The following is a 17,905-nucleotide window of genomic DNA, read 5'->3' on the forward strand; positions in this document are numbered from 1 at the left end:
AAGTCACAACAGAATTAAGTATTTATTTGATTCTTTCTGCACATTTCTGAACACTAAGAGAATTTCCAAGACAGCAATAATCTAGAAAGTTTACAGAATTTCTTATAATTACATTAATGCATTCAGAGGGTCTATATATCGTTGCAGATGAAAAACTCTTAGTCTTACTAAAATCAAATGTATTCATTATAACAAACTTGATTATGTATGTCAGAAGAATTTTTAGTGATTTCAACGAATTATTTTATTTAATTAGCTTGAGTTTAATTTTAAGTCTTAGAAAAAGTGCAAGATCTTTGTAAGAATAATTGCCTCTTATTATCCACTCTGATACCACCTTGATCGGTAAAGAATTTCTATGCATTGCTGATATTGCAGAAAGTCAGTAGGAACAAGTAAGCATACCTAAAATGGAAGAAATCTTAATATATTCAAAACATTCAGTAATTTGTGATTTTTTAAAATCAATTTAAATAAACTGTTTTAAACGATTACCAGGGAAAAAAGTAAAAGTATTGATGAGCTCATCCCTTACAAAACTGTTGTATTGTGCAGATGCAATTAGTTTTCTTTCTGTAAAACCATCAGAAAATTCAGTGGCTCCCTAAGGTATATTTAAATATTCTTTGATGAATTTTCTTGTGTCATGCTTAATTGTGCATGTGTCACACAACTCCAAAGAATGCTACAGTGGGAGCAATTACTTCTCCTATATAACTGTAATATGGTTTCATATATAGCATGAATAATTTACATATATTGGGTTTGAGCAGGAACAACCATATTTAATGCAGTCCTTCAGTGAAAAGATTCTTGTCAGTCATCTGCTCCCGGGCAGATTGTTATCTACGAAGCAAGAATCCAGTGTGCATGTAAGGCAAAGAGAATGTCTTTTGTTAGTGGAGTGTGCTCAAGTGGATGAGGAAGATTCAAAACAATTCAAGTATTTTTGTATTTTTAAACACCCTGAGTTTTATGTGTCCATATATCAACAAGTCCCTAAGTCAGGAAGCAAATGGAGTCTTGTATGGAATGCAGAGAATGTTCCTGCCAAGGCTGGGCAGCATTCCTGGCCGTGGGAGTTCCTCATTACAGCTCACCTGGTGTCACTGCTACTTCCTCAAAAGCATCCCTTCTCCTCAGAGCCCTCACATGATTTTCACTGTTCTTCCTTCCTTCCTTCCTTCCCCCACCCCATGTGTTATGTCAGCATTGCAAGCCTGGTTAGGAGCACACAGAACTGGCATTTCTGCATCCTCTTGATTTTAGGCACCTGGAAAAGAAAGGAATTTTACCTGTTCATTAAAGGGTATACAAAGGAAAATCAGTAATCTTCACCAGTTACTATTTTATGTTTGAATCTGTGACCTGTGGGTATGGAAATGATAATTACTGCTTGCTTTTACATGAGGGGTGGGATTCTGGCACCCTTGGGATTTGCTCTCCAGACTGGAGTGGCCTCAGGCCGTTTCCCCGGGCTGCACTCTCTGCTGCTCTCTACGGTGTCTCTTCCATCCCACCATTATCTCCTGTGCCCTTTTCGGCCCCTAGTTCAGTCTCATTTTGTTCAGCTGTCAGGATGCACAGGCTTCTCTTGCAGCGCCTCTCTGACCACTCAGCCTCTCTCTCCTGCATTGCACTGCCCAGTTCCAGTTCCTCGCAATCCTGTCTTCTGTGTCTTGGCAACAACTTCTGCTAGGATCTCTCTAGAAAGCTTCTATTCTGTTCCTGAATAGACAGCTGAACTTTCAGAAATGTTTTTTGCATTTTTTTTTCCTGATGTTTTCTAAAATCTGCCTGAGAATCTTGGAAATTTCCTAGAGGTTTTAACTCTAAATACATCCTTTTTCATAAAGCTGTGAACAACTGAACATATGACTTTGTGACTGTGATACTCACAAACCTTAACAGAAGACAACCTTTTAGCCTTTCCTTTTCAACTGTGCCAAATAATATTTTTGACTCGTTGCGCCTTGTTAGGCTGTTAATTCACAAGATGTGATTTCACTGAAATCACATCCTTTTCTTGCTCTCATGAAAATTAGTGATGATATCACTGCTAGCTGTTTTTTGCTGTGTTTTAAAAATATTCGAACAGTTCATTGATATCAAAACACAGGTGTTGTACCTCTAAGTTTAAACAAAGCCTTGTAGACCAAGAGAATGTGTGACTGGAGGACTGAGCAGAAATAGCACTTTTTATTACTACAAATACATCTTTTTTCTTTAAAAGTAGCAGGGAGGAAGTAAGTTCTTTGATGCTGATTCTATTTTTAATTAATTTTTAGGGCCATTTAACATGACTAGAAAGTTTGAAGTTTCATGTTGGCACTGTACATTACGATTTAATGACCTAGACTTATTTACACATAAATGAGTTTTTTAATGGTCTAATTAACAAAATGCATCAGTTTGCCTCTTTAAGGTAGTATCTTTTAGTAATTTCTAATGTTTAATAAAATATGAAAGTCTCCCATTATTTTAAGTGAGTACTTTCCCAACAAACTGTTTCCTTGTAACATGCTGCTGCTGCTTCAAAATATTGGACTGTACATTCAGACTAAATTTTAAAATAGAATAAATTATTTTAATTTATAATTCAGAGGAATTTGATATTTTGGATACGAAAAAAAATTAAACTAAAGGTTTACATCTTGATAAATCCCTGTATGAGTTATTCCTGGCTCCCAGGAACTGCTCTTTTTAGGAGAGGGTTCTGTTCTCCTGTTGAAGTGCAGAAGGTCCAGTGAGTGAAATTAGAGGTAAGTTTGTCTTCTCTGCACTAAGAATGTTCTCTGCTTCTCTCAGCTGCTCAGTCAGACTTGATCCGTGGTGGATTAAGTCCAGTTCTAGGAGTTTGGTTTTATTAGGAGATTTAATTATGACATACTTCTGATTTTTAAGCCTTCTTTCCAGTTGTGTTATCTAGAAATCAATTTACATCAGAAAGAGACAATGTATCAATTTTCTGCATTTTATTATCTCTTTTCTGGAGGCTTCCAAGAACCTTGTAGAGATAAATTCTACCCCTTTTTAAAGAGCAGGAAGCTGGGGAATAGAATGAGTCAAGACTTGACCAAGATCACAGAGAAAACTGAGCAAAGATCTCTTCATTCTTAGCTGATTCTTAATATTGTGATGCAGGCCAACATTTCTGATGTGCAATAGTCATAAGGGGCAAACTTCAGGTACAAGGGGACCCCCACTGGCGTCCATGGGGCTGCTTGTATGAATGAAGCTGAGCATTCAGGGAAGGTTTTTGCAGGATTAAGGCTCTACATACGGTGGAGAATTGAGCTCTATCTGTACTTTAAATAGATTCCCAATCTTTTGTGCTTCCCATTGTCCAGTGTTGTCTCTCACTCTGAAATAGGGCATATCAGACAGGCAGGAGAGCTGAGCAGACAACTGGAAGGGAGAAGGCTGTCTGCTATGAATTAAAAATCTAAAGGCTGACCCCCCAAATCATAGGCTTCAGTTTCAATAACTTCCACGGCTTTGATATCAGCGCTGTGATTCTATTTTGGTTTGTCTTCTGATTTTTGAACTCCTGGGGTTGGCTACACTGACATCATCTCTAAATTTGGTGGGGAGAGAAAAAGGCAAGCATTGTTAGGGTGCAGGAGCCGGCACAGCAGCAGCTGCTGATTTGCTCAGTCAACACAGTCTATTTTATCACACGGCTTGAGATCGAAGGTTTCTCAACTATATTTTTAGCACCTTAAGTAAAAGCTTGTTTGTTTTTTGACTGAGGTGATTATACCCTTGATGAGGCGTTACTGCTTGTTCTGCAAAATAATAAAGACTGTTAATCTTATGATAGACTCAGAAGTAAAAACAAGCATCACTCTAACCTCTATTATATTATATTCATAGTCAGAATGTCCAAAAAAGAGACCTGCATCTTTTAAATCATTATCATCTCTGCTTTGTTGTGCATTGCATTGCTTACAAAAGAAAAGAAAAAAGTTACCAGAGTCTCCTATTAGTGCTGGGGAGCTATGCAATGTAAGTAAATAACAGCACAGAACATCAGCAAGATCAGGACAGGGAATGTCTGTTTACGAGCTGTACCTCAGGAATATTTTTAGTCTGTATCCCTTAGAGAGAGGATTTGCAGCAAGAAACACAGTATGTTCAGGGAGTTCACTGTCACCTAAATAGCCCCAGCACTGGAGACCATGGAGTGTTGCAGACCATAATTAATCATTCAGTTTACTATCTGTGGTAGGTCAGTGATGTGGTGACAGCCCAGTGAACCTGGGCAGCTTGTGAGCTCTCCCAGTGAGCTGTTCTGAGGCGGCTCTGCAGGAGCCTGGGCAGCAGGACTCTGCTTCTGCTCACACAGCACCATCCCAGGCACAGGGACAGGGACAGCACCACGGGCACAGGGACAGGGACAGCACCACGGGCACAGGGACAGCACCACAGCACCATCCCAGGCACAGGGACAGCACCACAGCACCACGGGCACAGGGACAGCACCAGGCTCTGCCTGGGCTCATCCCCCTGATGGGAGCAGTGGGACCATACTGCAGCTCTGCTTGTAGTGCCAGGGAATTTGGAAATATCACTACAACTCTGAATGTGCTATGCACACAGGCACCTGGTGAAACAGGAACAGAGGGGCAAATCCTGGCTCCCAGCAGAGTCTGTAGGAGTTCTCATGTTGCTTCAGCTGGTTCAGGATTATACCCCTCTATGCTTTCACGGGCTTGGGGTTTCCCACCTCCATATGGACCCATCCCACAGCTGGGATCATCACATCTTATTCATTGCATTTTTTATTCTTCATCCAAGTTGTTTTGCAACTGTTATAAATGGAAGAATAAATCTGTGGCAATGTCTTGTCTGTTTAGATAGAAAGGAACAAGGACTGCCTTTTACTGTCTGTTGCTATAGTGCCTAGCACAATAGGGGCCTGGGTCTTCACTGGAATCAGTGCAGGATCCCCATTGTAGGACAGAAATGTTCCTGAGGAGATAGAAAAATACAAGAGCCACTCTGCAATGCAGTCATGTGCCGTAATGGCATAAAATAATTTGACATCAGCCTGGTTCCATTCTGTGTGGGACCATATCCTGCTCTGCAAAAATTTCTCCAGTACTAAAAATGATCCTTCATATGGCACTGATGTTCTTGCAGTAGCACAGGTGATTTTAGAGACCCCCAGAGCTCCCAGTCCCAAATACAGATCCCATACTCTAACCTGGGACTAAATTTGGTGAAAAGCAGCTGCACAAGGGATGAAATGTGCATAATACTTAACAGTACAAGAGCTGCAAGACAGAATGTGAGCTAAAAAATTGTGCTCTGTTAATATGAGGTGGATTTAAATAAGTAAGAAATTATCTGCCAGGATGTAATTTGGCAAGAAGACCAAACTTAATTCTCTCATGTCATCCAAAATGTGTCATGTCCATCTGAATAATGTCCTCCCAAATGGAAATAGGCAGAAACTTTCCAGTAAGCACTACTTCATTAGAAAATGCTGAGTTACTAAGATCAAAAATATATCACAGGAAATTCTCTGGGTCCCTGAGTTTTTATGTTGGATTCTGTATGGCCTTCCTCCAGCTCCAAGACACTGAGCAGGCTTCCTGAAGCCCAGCTAGGAGCTCACATATCTTCCAGGTATCTTTGGTAGAGTAGGAAACCTTGAATTTCTGAGATGTCTGATCCAAGTTGGGGCTCCTGATGCTTTGACTCATTTCTTCAAAAATTTGGATACCTTAATTCCTACCCCAATACCCAGCCAGTGGAGGTGGAAACCTGGTAGCCCTAGGAAAGCTTCCCCGGTAGTGGTTCACTCTTTTTCTCCTCCAGCAGTGGTCACTGTAAATTCCAAGTTTTCTGGTTAAAGTGAATGCCCATATTTCTGAGGTTCCTACTCTGTTGGTAGGTGAGAACAAGCAATCCCAAGAACCCTGAGGCTCTCAGTTCTGCTGCCTTCATAAGGGTTCTTGTTTCCAGGATCATCCAAGATTTTTATCATTTCAGACATCTCCTTTTTGTTCAGACAAAATTATCAGCAATAAAACAATTTCTTTTTTTCAATGAAAGATTTTCAGAATTTTAATTCCACAGAAAAATTTGAGAATCTACTACTTTACTTTCATTCAAAACAAAAATGTAGAACAGAAATCTTGAATTTGGGTGAAAGCATCTGCAAGAACTGTCTGGAGAATTACTCAGTGCCTGCTCCTTGGACCACATGCTCCATGCTGAATTGGTAGCATCACTGCAAGCCTGCCTGCCTGCCTGGGCATTTGCCATCTGAGCTTGTTTGAGTGAGTCATTCTCAGCCTGTGAGATGTGGCATATCCAGACTGGGAGGTGGGTAATGTTTGGCACTTAGTTCTTGGTGCTGTATTGTTTACACTAGAGCCATTAAATGTTCTATAACCTTCAGATATCTTGTTTTTCAGCCATGACTTTTGCAGTGTCAGGCTGTGTTGAAGCACAGGAACAGTATGTTCAGTCATGGTGTGTGCAGAGTTCAAAGCTTTGTGACTGTTACACAAAACCTCCCTGTGCTTTGAGAGCTATAATCCTTCCTCTTGACAGAATCATTAAAAATAGCTGTGGATGTTAAACATGCTCCCTGCAACCCATAACAACAACATTTCATTGCATCAGAGTTAATAGCTGTGCAAGGACTGAGCACTGCTGCCTCGTGCTGTGTGGCAAAGTGCTTGCAGGATCAGCATTGGAGAGAGCTCAGGGCTGGGTTGGAAGGATTGGCAGCTGTCAATATCCAGGATCAGAAAATTCAGAAAAGGATAGTGAAGACCGTATTCAAGGCAGTGCAATGGAATTTCCTCACCAACTCTTTTGCCAAAATTATATTAAAAAACAGTTAATCTGGGAATTATTCCAGCAGATCATGCACAGAGACATCAAAAAAGAAATGGTGCTGGCATAGATTTATGTATAACGAGTGAGATGTCAGCACTGTGCAGTGATTTCAGCACACTGGTGCCTAACAAGAGAGGAAAGGTGTATGCTGGGGGAAAGAGCGAGAAGAAAGAAAAGTTTCAGACGGTATTTGTTTAAAGAAAGAAATCTATCATATGGCTTTTTAAAATGAGGATAAAACTACTCTCTCCAGCTGCATACAAATGGGAGAGCAGCTCACATATTAAAATGGATCTGGGACTTTCAAGTACTTCACTCAATATGCAGAAAATTATACTGGATGTCGACAGCTTTTCTCCACAGAGAAGACAGCTGTGGGGGTCCTTTTATTAGACTGCATAAAAAAAGTCCTAAAGTGAAGTTTTGCCAAGTAAATAGGCAACTATTCGATAAAACAATCAAGTGCTGTTTTTATTTTGCTGTTCAGTGTGGAGTTTGTTACATTTCCTGCAAATAATACAGAAAAAAAATCTCTTTTTAGGACTGTGGGAAGTACTCACATATGACAAATGGTGATTGGTACACAAATGTGCTGAGCTGGTAATGTCTGTGCTCTCCAGAGCCCATGAATCATTTGCCAGTGCCAGTGTGATGTTAAAGTAGATAAAAATATTTTCCTTTTCCATTCTGAAACAGAACCAAGGAACCTTCCTGATAATTAGAGATGACACCCTGTGAAACCACAAACCCTGCCTATTGCCTGGGAACTCTTTTCAGTTCCATGCGTGAACTGCACATATCACCCTTATTGTCACACAGGTAGCCCTGGAGAGACCCAAGCCTGGATTCAGGCACTGGGAACTTCAGCTCCCCTGAAACTGCCTCGCCTCCATCTCTCCATGGCTGGGATCAGTGTAGCCCTAAAGGCAAACTCACTTTGTGGAAGTCCTTTTGCTCAGGAACAGCCTCCTGCATATCCCTCCCAGCTGATGGTGAAAAAGCCCATCCTAAAGTACTTCAGGGATTATTTGAGTCTTCTGCAAGAACAGAGGGAAAGCTGTTTAGAAAGAAAAATTAGTTTATGCTGTTGAAAGTGATGGTTATATCTTTCACAAAATATTTATGATTCTAGTATGAGCATCTGGGACACAAAACAGTTAATGTGCAAACAACAGAGCTAACTGGGATATTATAGAGCATCAGCAAACATATACAATATAAATTTGACAAGAGAGATAAAAATCAGCCTGGCAGCTTTTAATTTCCATTTCCACTCAAAAGGCAACTTCCCAGAAACAGCTGCACTATTCCCATGCTTTACCCCTCTCAGAATCAAGAAGGGCCTTTGCATTTCAGGGAAGGAATGCTTCCTCCCTGAAACTTCATATATTAGCTCTCTTGGGTTTTCCTCTCTTAATTGCTTTCAATCAGAGCAGAGGTTTCTTTGTTGTTTGTCTTTTTGTGTTTGCTTGAAGAGCTACAATTAAATACCAATTACAATTTGGATAGGTGACAATGTAATGCCATTCCTGTTTAACTGTCTTTTTCAAGTCTTGATAACATGTTTTAATCACAGTGACTGTTAACACATAGAAAGCCAAATGCAACAAATACAGATGCTATTATTCAGTTTGAAATGATTGCCATTTAAGAAAAGTAAAAGGACTGATGGAATTGATATACTGAGAGAGTTTTGTAAATCTCTGCAAAGGCACAGGAATACTTTGCATAGGGCATTGTGAGATATGTCTGCAGCTAGTTATTCTTTAAAAATCCTTACACAGGTTCAAAAATTCATCCCATTTTATGTCTTTATAATGTGTACTTTGTTCTTCATTTTCTATAGTAGTAGAAATGAAAGGCTAAAATCATCTCCATGGCTTGTCATTTCACAGGTTATTGCACTGGCTCATCCTTCAGCTTTTTGCCACAAAGACCCTTTGAAGCTTGCCCAGTTCTCTCTAACTGACTTTTATATCTGACCTCCACCAGCACTTAATTGAGGGATATTTGCTAACTTAAGTAGTCAGTATTGCATTTTCTGTCAAATTTCTCCAAACCTCTTTTCCCATGTCTGCACAGGGCCCAGATCCTCACCCATAGCACAACAAGGTGCAGAATGCAGCCGCTCTTCCCTGACTCACCTTTCTCTATTCCTCTCCTGTATCCAGAGAGCTGATCAAGGTGAAACAATTTATTGCCACTTCATTGACTTGTGCTACATTCCCACTGGGATTTCAGTGCCACCTGGGGCTTCTCAGTGCTAGAATGACATGAATGTTTCATAAAGTAAATTTAGAGAAGGAAGGAAGGCAGGTAAGAGTCAGGTTGCTCAGAAATGTTGAATAATGGGACTGGAAGGAATGCTGCAGGTCCCTGTGAGCTGAAATTCCACTCTGATGTCTCTATTCTGCCATTACTCGTGGTTGTTAGTTCTGGTGGGTGTTGCACAGTAAAGATGCATTAGAGTAATTATATGGTAATGACAGAAGATCATGAGTTAAAGATGCTGTGAATTCCTGTATACACATCTGAAATTGTTTGGAGCTGATGCAGGAGGTGTATCCACATGGAATTTGATAGCACTGATATTGTAATTAAAGCTGAGGAGAGAGATGAGGTTTGCACTTATTTCTTACTGCTACCTGTGAATATTAATTAGCTCATGGAGCCACCTGACCTTAGCAATAATCAGCTCTGTTACATAGAGGAGAAGGGAAAACGTGAACTGCCCTCTAAATATTTATTAAGAAAGCCAAGATGAAAAGAGCCTGGTTGTTGTAGAGAATAGAGGTTCCTGGAAGCCAAGTTGCCCCCTTTGTGGTGGAAGGAAGATCAGAATCTTTCCAGTTTCCTCTGCTTTGTGGAGGACAAGGACAATTCTATCACCACAAAGGTGACAGAAACATGCCTGGTTTGGCACACAAATGAGTAAGAGAATGTCAGGTCTGCAGAGATTTCTCTGAGACTTTCTGTATTCCTGCTTGCCTTCCTACCTGCATGAGCTGTATGGAGAAGTGATTCCAAAAGGCAAAAAATATAACCCTGAGCTCCAGAGTGTCCCCAAGTCTGGACATTATGTATATTAGTCTTTTTGAGGGTTTCACATCACCCTCGGAGAGAAGGGAAATTATTATTTCATCATCTATGAGATTGGATGAAAAGGTACATTGGGAAAGCCTGCATTTTTGTACTGGGGAAAGCCCTGGGTATTAAACGAAATAAAACTAAAATTCTAGTCCCACGTCTTAGGCTGCCTGGAAAAACAATCCTTTTCTCCATTCCCACTAGTAGTGTAGTCTGGGCTTTGGAAACACCCAGAAAATTGGGATGAGGGAGAAATTTGAGTGTCTGCTTTTTACAGATGCCAAGTACAAGCCGTGGAGAAAAGGAAGATTATATCTGCAGCATAACTAGGTAGCTCTGTTTCTTTCCTTGTTAGGACCTGGTCTTGTTTGCTGCAGTCAGGAGCAGCCTTCCTAATGGTTTCCTGGTAAGGCTCATTATTGAGTTCATATTTTTGTTCTTCTCACATCTCCCTCACCTCCTCTCAAAGTCCCCTCCCCAGTCATGAGGACTGGATCACCTGTGATACACAGACTTTGGAGTCTGTGTGGAGGGCCAGGCTGTGTTAAAAACGAGGTGTGTTCTTCATCTCCTCAGGCTGACTGGAAAGTAATTCTCTGAAGAGGTGGAAGAGCACGATGCTGCTGTGCACCGGTGTCTGGCTGCTGCCCTGCTGGAGATCCATGAGCAACAACAGCACGGCAAGTCCTCTTTCTTCTTTCCTGACAGCACCACAGTACCTGGATCTTAATCAGTCAGTGTCAGACAGTGTCACAGCTCTGAGCGCTGCTCCGAGCAAAGCACAGCACCGACGCCTCCCTGCTGCTGTAGCTTAGGTTACCATTACCAGCCTGAGCTGCCTGATGTAACACTCCTGTGCTCCAGGCAGGCTGAAACCCTCTCAAGTGTTGGCACCAACACGTGTTCAGATCAAGGCACCTCCAGCCCTGGGCGTGGTGGTGTCTGTGCTCCCGTGGCTCTGTCAGAGGCACCAGGGCTGCACTGCTGGTGGCAGCACAGGTGGGAAGCAGAGCTGCTGGACAGGGGTGTGATGAAAGGAAAAATGGTTGCTGGGGTCACTGGTATCATTTTAGTCATACATGTTATAGGGACGGATGAATTAGTGCATATTTTATATGAAAACATTACATGCCTCTTGGGCTATCTGGTTTGTAACTTTTGACTGGCATGGTTTAAATCAGAAAGGATGGAGGGCAAGCCTACCTAACAGGAAATGGTGACATAATATTTTTAGCAGAAACAATCAAATAGCTGACTAGAGGGAATAATTGTAGCTCCATCAAAGTTAGAGTGGTTTACTGTTTCCAGCAGTGAATCTGGCATCAAAGGGAATCCTAAACCTGAAATCCTTGGAAAGAAGTGGGTTATCAGCAAATACAAATTGATTCATGTAGAGAACAAAGACAACATTTTGTGAGTGGGACAGCCTGGCTTTTCCCAGCTCAGTGACAGCTGTCCCTTCCTGGAGCATGGAGTGGTTAAGCTTGGCCTTTCACCATGTTAACACATTTTCCTCAAGGCCCTGTACCTTCAAGGTAGGAATAAATAAAGCTTCATTTTAAAAAACTATTATATGAATTACATCTGTTCAAAGGGTCCTGCTGGGAATGTTTTTAAGTTCCGTGAGTGAGTTAAAACTGTGGTGTTAATACAGGGGTCTGGTGAACTGGGTTCACCCGTGAGCACTGAATGAATATTCACAGCAGTTTTAGTAAAAGTGTGGTACTTAAAAATTTTACAGAATAAGAGGCACCAATGATAAACTTCAGCAACTGGAATTTCTGTTTGTTGCTTCCCATTTCATGGGCCCTGCTGAAGCTGTAAAGGCCTTTGTTGTGTGTGGAAAAGAAACAATTATTTGGAGCTACCCTGCTAGTAACAGCACAGAAGGGAGGCAGAGCTGCTGCCACAGAGCTGATGAAAGGAAAAGATTGTTGTTGTGGCTGATATAATTCTAGTCGCATGTTACAGAGAACAAAGAAAGTAAGTTCAGTGAGTGTGGAAATACAGGGTGATGACAGCTTTACATTGGGTGTTCCAGCTTGGCTGGGTCAGTCTTCAGCAGAAGATCTTCTGTGAAGAGCAGGGTATTTGGGGTCTCAGATTTATTGTTGAGGGTGTTCCTTCTGTCCCTCTCTAAAACAAAAGCATTCCCCTCCACTCCTCTGGTTAGGATGTGCCTCAGTGTAGAGACGTGTCCTGCACAGCACAGTCCAGCACTCAGGCAGATGTACCTGTGCCTTCCTAATGGATGACACAGTAACAATTCCAGGGTGTCTCCTGCAAAACACAAACACAAATGGATGCAGAAATCAGTGGCACATTTTTTTACAAGAACAAGGCCACTCACCCATCTGAGCTCTGGCAGGATTAAGACCTTGTTTAGAAACAAGACGTTCAGTAAAACCAGTATTTTCAATGTTCATTTCTTAAGTCCTATAGAGGTTGTAAATATTTTGGAACTTAGAAAGAATACAGAAATGTTCAAGTACTGCATATTCAGAGGTCTCAGATTTAGTACAATGTTTTATGAGGCTTCCTCATAACTCATTTCAGCTGCCCCAGTGGTAAGCACAGTGGTGTTTCAGGGCCCGGCTGCAGAGGTCACAGCCTTGTGCACACAATATATTGAACAATTCCATCATTCCTGCCTTCAAAGTGAATTTAGACTGACATAGCAGAATAGAAAAAAATGCTTAATAAACTAAGGGTTTTATTGCACACACACAGTCTCATAGGTATGCATTCAGCAAAGAGTGGGCATGACTCTATAATAGGTGCACTAAAAAAAGCCATCTGTTTGTATAATATCCCCTTTCACCACACTGAGTAAAAAAGACCTTTTCAGTTATTTTACTCTCTATCCTCACCACCTTTACATTTGTTTGACTATAGTATTACCTTAGTAGAGAAACCTTGTTATGGAAAGTGATAAATATGAAATTTAGGAGAATGAATCTTTTATGGGCAGGAGCAGAGGCAGCGCACTGAGCCAAGCAAGGGAGTCAGGAGACTGTGCCCTGGCAAGGGTGGCCTGTGCATGTCCTCTGGTGAGGAGAGGAACTTTCCACTGTGCTGCCCCTCCTGCCTCCTCCAGGGCAGCCAAAGCAGGAGCTTCCAGGGGCCAGCTCATCAGCCCAGATGCTGAATCAGCCCAAGAATATTTAACTACAGCAGAAAAATGGACCACACCAGAGGATTTTCTCCTTGAAGAGAACTCCACACTGTTCTGATTAGAGATGGATATTTCTGAGGTATTCTGGACTTCTTCAAGAGGTCTCAGCAGTTTAGTGGAATTAAAAATGGAAGTCATGGTCACCTTAGGCATAAACATCAATTAACCCCTGGATGTGATAAGATTTCTAAAATCTTATCAGACCTTCACCACTTTGAAAATATTCATAGCAAAACTATTTGATAAAACACTCCCAGTCTTTAGCACCCTCCCATTCACAGTACCTGGTATGAGAAACAGCTTTAGCATCCCTAATTTTGAGATGAGCAGCTGAACTCCAGGACCCTTAGACCAATTCCTCCAGGATATCAGAGTGCCTCAAAACATTTGAGAGCCCAGCCCTGACTGACCCTCTAGAGGCCAGAATGAAGGATGGGAAGCAAAACCTTAAATCCAAGGCCTTCATGCCTTAAATGTTAATCATAAACACAGCACCATCCTTGTGCTATAAGGAAGTTACTCACCATAAATAATTCCACATTAGCATGACTTGTAGCTAATTGCTTTTGCTTTGCAGTCTCACTGTTCTGTTGTTATGTTGTACAGCCACTATGACCCTACTTTTCAGCCATATGTTGTCAGTCATATTTTTGCCTCTTGTTGCATTGCTGTCAGACTCTAAGCTGTTTATGAGTCCCTGAAATGTGAAATTTTGGTCTTATTTAGTTTTCAGCTAACCCTGTTGCTTAGATGCAAGAATATCACATTTACTATACAGAGAGATTTATTTAAAACCCAATTGTGAGTTACACTGAGGAATTTTCAGCAAACCATGACAATAAATAATGAGAGGATGTTTGCCTGGAGGACCTCCCTAATGAGGTTTGGTCTTAGGCAGGCATTCTGTTTAGAAGTCAAATACTTTGTTCCTTGAGATTTTCATGTTTCTCCCTATCTAGCAGGGATTTCTGTGAGGTTTCGTTAATAATTGACCTTGGGGTCACTCATGATTACACATAATGCAAAAAGACACCAGGAACCTATCTAGGGAAAAAGTAATTCTATATACAATTCCAATGTCTAATATTTATTTCTTTATAAACAAAAAATCTTAGCAAGATAGCAGGGTTTTTTTTGGAAGTAGGCAAAGACTAATACACTTTAAAAGAGACTATAGATAGCTGTGAATTAGAAAATATTATTGTGGCCCAAATTTGTTCAGAGGAGGGTTTCTGCTCTGAGGTGCACTTCATTGTATTGTTAATCTTCTGTAGGTTCTCTTCTCAAATGGATGAAATTAACTAAATGAACTCTTACTTCTGTAACTGTGGCATTTGCATTAGTTCACCCTCCAAAAGCCACTTTCCCCTTCCATGCCAGCCTCTGTCTGCTCCCCCAGTGGCACAGAGCATTTGTGGTGTCATGGGCTTGTGGCAGCCACGTGGGGAAATACCTCACCAGTTCAAACCTTCATGTCTCTGTAAGGGACACAGATGCACAGCTTTCCACCCTGGTGTTTTGGACATTATTATAAGGAGAGACAGGCAGCAGCAGTGGAGGTACTTGCAAACACACAAGTGATGTGTATATGATGCATTTAAAGGAAGAAAATCTGTAGGAAATGTTGTAACAGCTTGTGATGTTTGGGGGAGGTGGGTGTAGTTCTAATGATGGTCAAAGAAACCCCTGGCATTCTCCATCACAAGCCTGTAAATGAATTTCACACCCATTCAATGTGTTATAATATTTCCTTGTAGGTTTACTTAAGGCCTGTCGAAAAGAGAGGGAAACACTTTTTTACTTGAACACTAAGAGACACAAATGTACTTACCCAAAAACCCAGGGTCCTGAGTAAGTTCATTGTGCATGGAAAGTCATTTACTGGATGTTTCTTGGATCCTTCAATGGACATCTAGGTAGTGGGATGGGTAAGTCACCAGACTTAGGGATTCCCCTGTGGACAAATCCCCACCAATCTTTAAAGGCTGTCAGAATGCATGTGTGGCACACCACAGTTATCAGGCAGTAATATGTATGGCAAATGGTTCTGATTGGATCTTTCAAGATGAAATTCTAAATAAATATCCAGGATGAAGTCTTCCTCCCTGGGTACATGACTATCTTTGCTCATTAATAGTCATTCTCATATTGGAAAGAACTCTCCTTAAAGTAGAGCAAAAGGGAAAAATACCATTGTCAGACTCCTAAATTAATAAAGCAGCCCAAGCATGCACGTAGAGCAATAAGCAGCACGTTCTCAGGTTGAGGAGATACACAATGGGAAAATCTATCTGTTTGCCTCAGCTGCACATCTGGTAGCCCTTAGGCAGAAGACGGGTTTGAAAGGCATCTAACCAGGAACTGCACACAGTGCCTGGTTCTTCAGGTAGTGCAAAGTTCAGCAGCCAAGATAAAAAAATGCAGGGCTCTGTTCCTCCTTGCCTCCGGCAACATCTGCTCGTGTGACAAAGAGAAAGCTCAGTAGTTCTGCACTTCAAATACCAGTTTGATGTCTGACTTATAATCAAAGTGCTCACTAACTCCATGCTTTGCTCTTACTCAACTGTTTTAATCTTTCACAGTGCAAGGAACTTGATAATGTAATAAACAAAAGATTGACAGAGGATGTAGCAACCCTAACATATCCGTCCAATTCCTCTGCTGAGGAGTGATGGATACTTCAAGTGAAGAATTCCCCTGGTGGCTTCATTGTTTTCCAGGCATCTTTCTATATGAACTTTTCCAATGGTAAAATCATTACAAAGTAGAAATGCAATCTCTCCAAGGGCTAGCTTGGAAGCCCAGTCTAATATACAGTGCTATAATGCAGTAATGAATCCTATAGGCAAACCAGGACTTTTTGTGAATGGTTTTGTAAGGCGAAGGAATGGGAGGAAATGTTGGATGGAGTTAGGTCAGAGTGCTATGTTTGGCCATCTTATAATTTGGGATGTTACAAACCAAGGTCTCTCCAAAAGGTAGAGCCTAAACTCTGAAATGAGCTCACATTTAAACTCTCTAAATGTGAGCTCTGTGTTGCATTTTTCAAAATGAAAAGGCATTGCTGAGAACACTGGTGTTCAGGTATCTCTGATATTCAAATCTTTAACTGAATTCAAATTTTACCTCTCAGTGGCAGCTGCAGTATTTTCTGCTTCCATTCCTTTTGAGATTGTTGCAGGGTGCATAATTCCCCAGTTACATGGTGGAAGAAGCTGGGGGTATTTTATGGCTGCATCAGAAGAAAGGCTCTTCCAGTCACACTGCAGCTACATCAGACCCTCTGATGAGCAACAAAATAATGCTTTAACATACCTCGATGAGAGGAAAGTAGTGGAATTCAGGCTGATATCATCCTCTCCAAGATGGCTTATTGGGAATTTTTATATGCAAAACTAGAAAAAAATCTGGCCCATCAGAAAATAAAACTCAGTGCTTGCTACCAGGACAGGGGATAAGTGAGAAAAATAAATTATGGTCAAAAGGTATATTTCTTTTCCAGCATGACAGGGAGGAAATAGTTGTCTAAGTTACAGATTTACAGTGAGAGTCCAGCCAACAGAAGTCTATATAATGTTTAGAGATAAAAAATTAGAGACACTTACCAGAAATATTCTTCCCTTTCATCTTAGGAAAGGAAACAATTGCAATCAATTATGTTGTAATTATCATATTGGTTTCAAACTATTTGGAAGATTACTTTGTGTTAATAAAGCAGCTTACACTAATAGAAGATTAAAACTCAGTTTGCCTAGTTTGGAAAACAAGAAGTGTTCAGGCATTGTTCAGGTCAGAGGGAACCCATTAGTCACATGTGTAACTAACCATAGTGGCAGCTCAGAACAATGAAATTATCATATAGTGATTTTTTTTGTCTTTTTGATCAAATTAATAGGAAAAAAATGTTTTCAATTTACTTTAATTGACTCCTTGTAAGTTCTAAAATTTTTGTCTGTCTGCAATCAGAGCATTTCTACTGTCCTCAAAAAGAGAGATTATAACAGGATTCAGTGCCCTGCAATAAACCCTAAAGCAAACCCACCACAATTGTATTTGGTCACTGTACAACAAACTACTTCCCAGCAAAGCTCTAAGAAAAGCTCACTATTTACTAAAATTATACTGAATGAGCATCAGGGCTCAAGTCCTTGAATGCAACTTGTATAGTGTGAAAGTGATTGTCTTTTCAGAAGGTTTGATAAAACTGACATTGTGTTTCCCTTAAAAACAGTTAAATCTGGGGTCACGGAAAGAGAAAGAAAAATCTCTGAATGATTGATGGAAGTGGAGAAGGTAGAAAGCAGAAATTACTCTGAGTTTGTAACTACAACATAATCACTCCCTAAAAGCCTTTTGGGTAAGTGTCTGGGATGCTTGACCAATATCAAAGTGGGCAATGAGACAAGGAAGAAATAAATGTTTAGTGAGCCATGCTGTCACCTACAGGGACACAGGGGTCTGCCCACCTTCCCTCAGCACCCTCTGATGCAGTAAAGAAAGGATGTTCTGTTCCCCTGGCCACCAGCTAGTCTTGTTCCATTTCCTATGAGTCCCTTCCTTTTTATGCAATAAATGTTACACTGCTAGGAAAAGTATGTGTCCTCTTCTGGTACTGCAGCAGTGATTATTGGGAAACAGCACATTTTCTACTTATACATATACACACAATATATAGAAAATTATATATTATTACTTAAAATTTTATTATAATTTAATTAGTTATATATTTTAAATTCTATAAACAACATATTTATATGCATATTTTATAGATATACCTATATATAT

General features: G+C 40.7%; 1 long non-coding RNA gene across 1 annotated transcript in view; it reads right to left on the reverse strand.

The window, feature by feature from the left end:
- Positions 1–3,794: 3,794 nt before the first annotated feature.
- LOC113459491 (uncharacterized) overlaps positions 3,795–17,905 on the reverse strand; it is a 45,111-nt gene continuing 31,000 nt past the window's right edge. Inside the window, exon 5 of the long non-coding RNA XR_012582504.1 lies at positions 3,795–12,225. This is a non-coding gene — a long non-coding RNA (uncharacterized LOC113459491). The remainder of the gene's footprint in view (positions 12,226–17,905) is intronic.

The sequence above is a fragment of the Zonotrichia albicollis genome, chromosome 13 (genome assembly GCF_047830755.1).
Source record: "Zonotrichia albicollis isolate bZonAlb1 chromosome 13, bZonAlb1.hap1, whole genome shotgun sequence".
Lineage (NCBI taxonomy): Eukaryota > Metazoa > Chordata > Aves > Passeriformes > Passerellidae > Zonotrichia > Zonotrichia albicollis.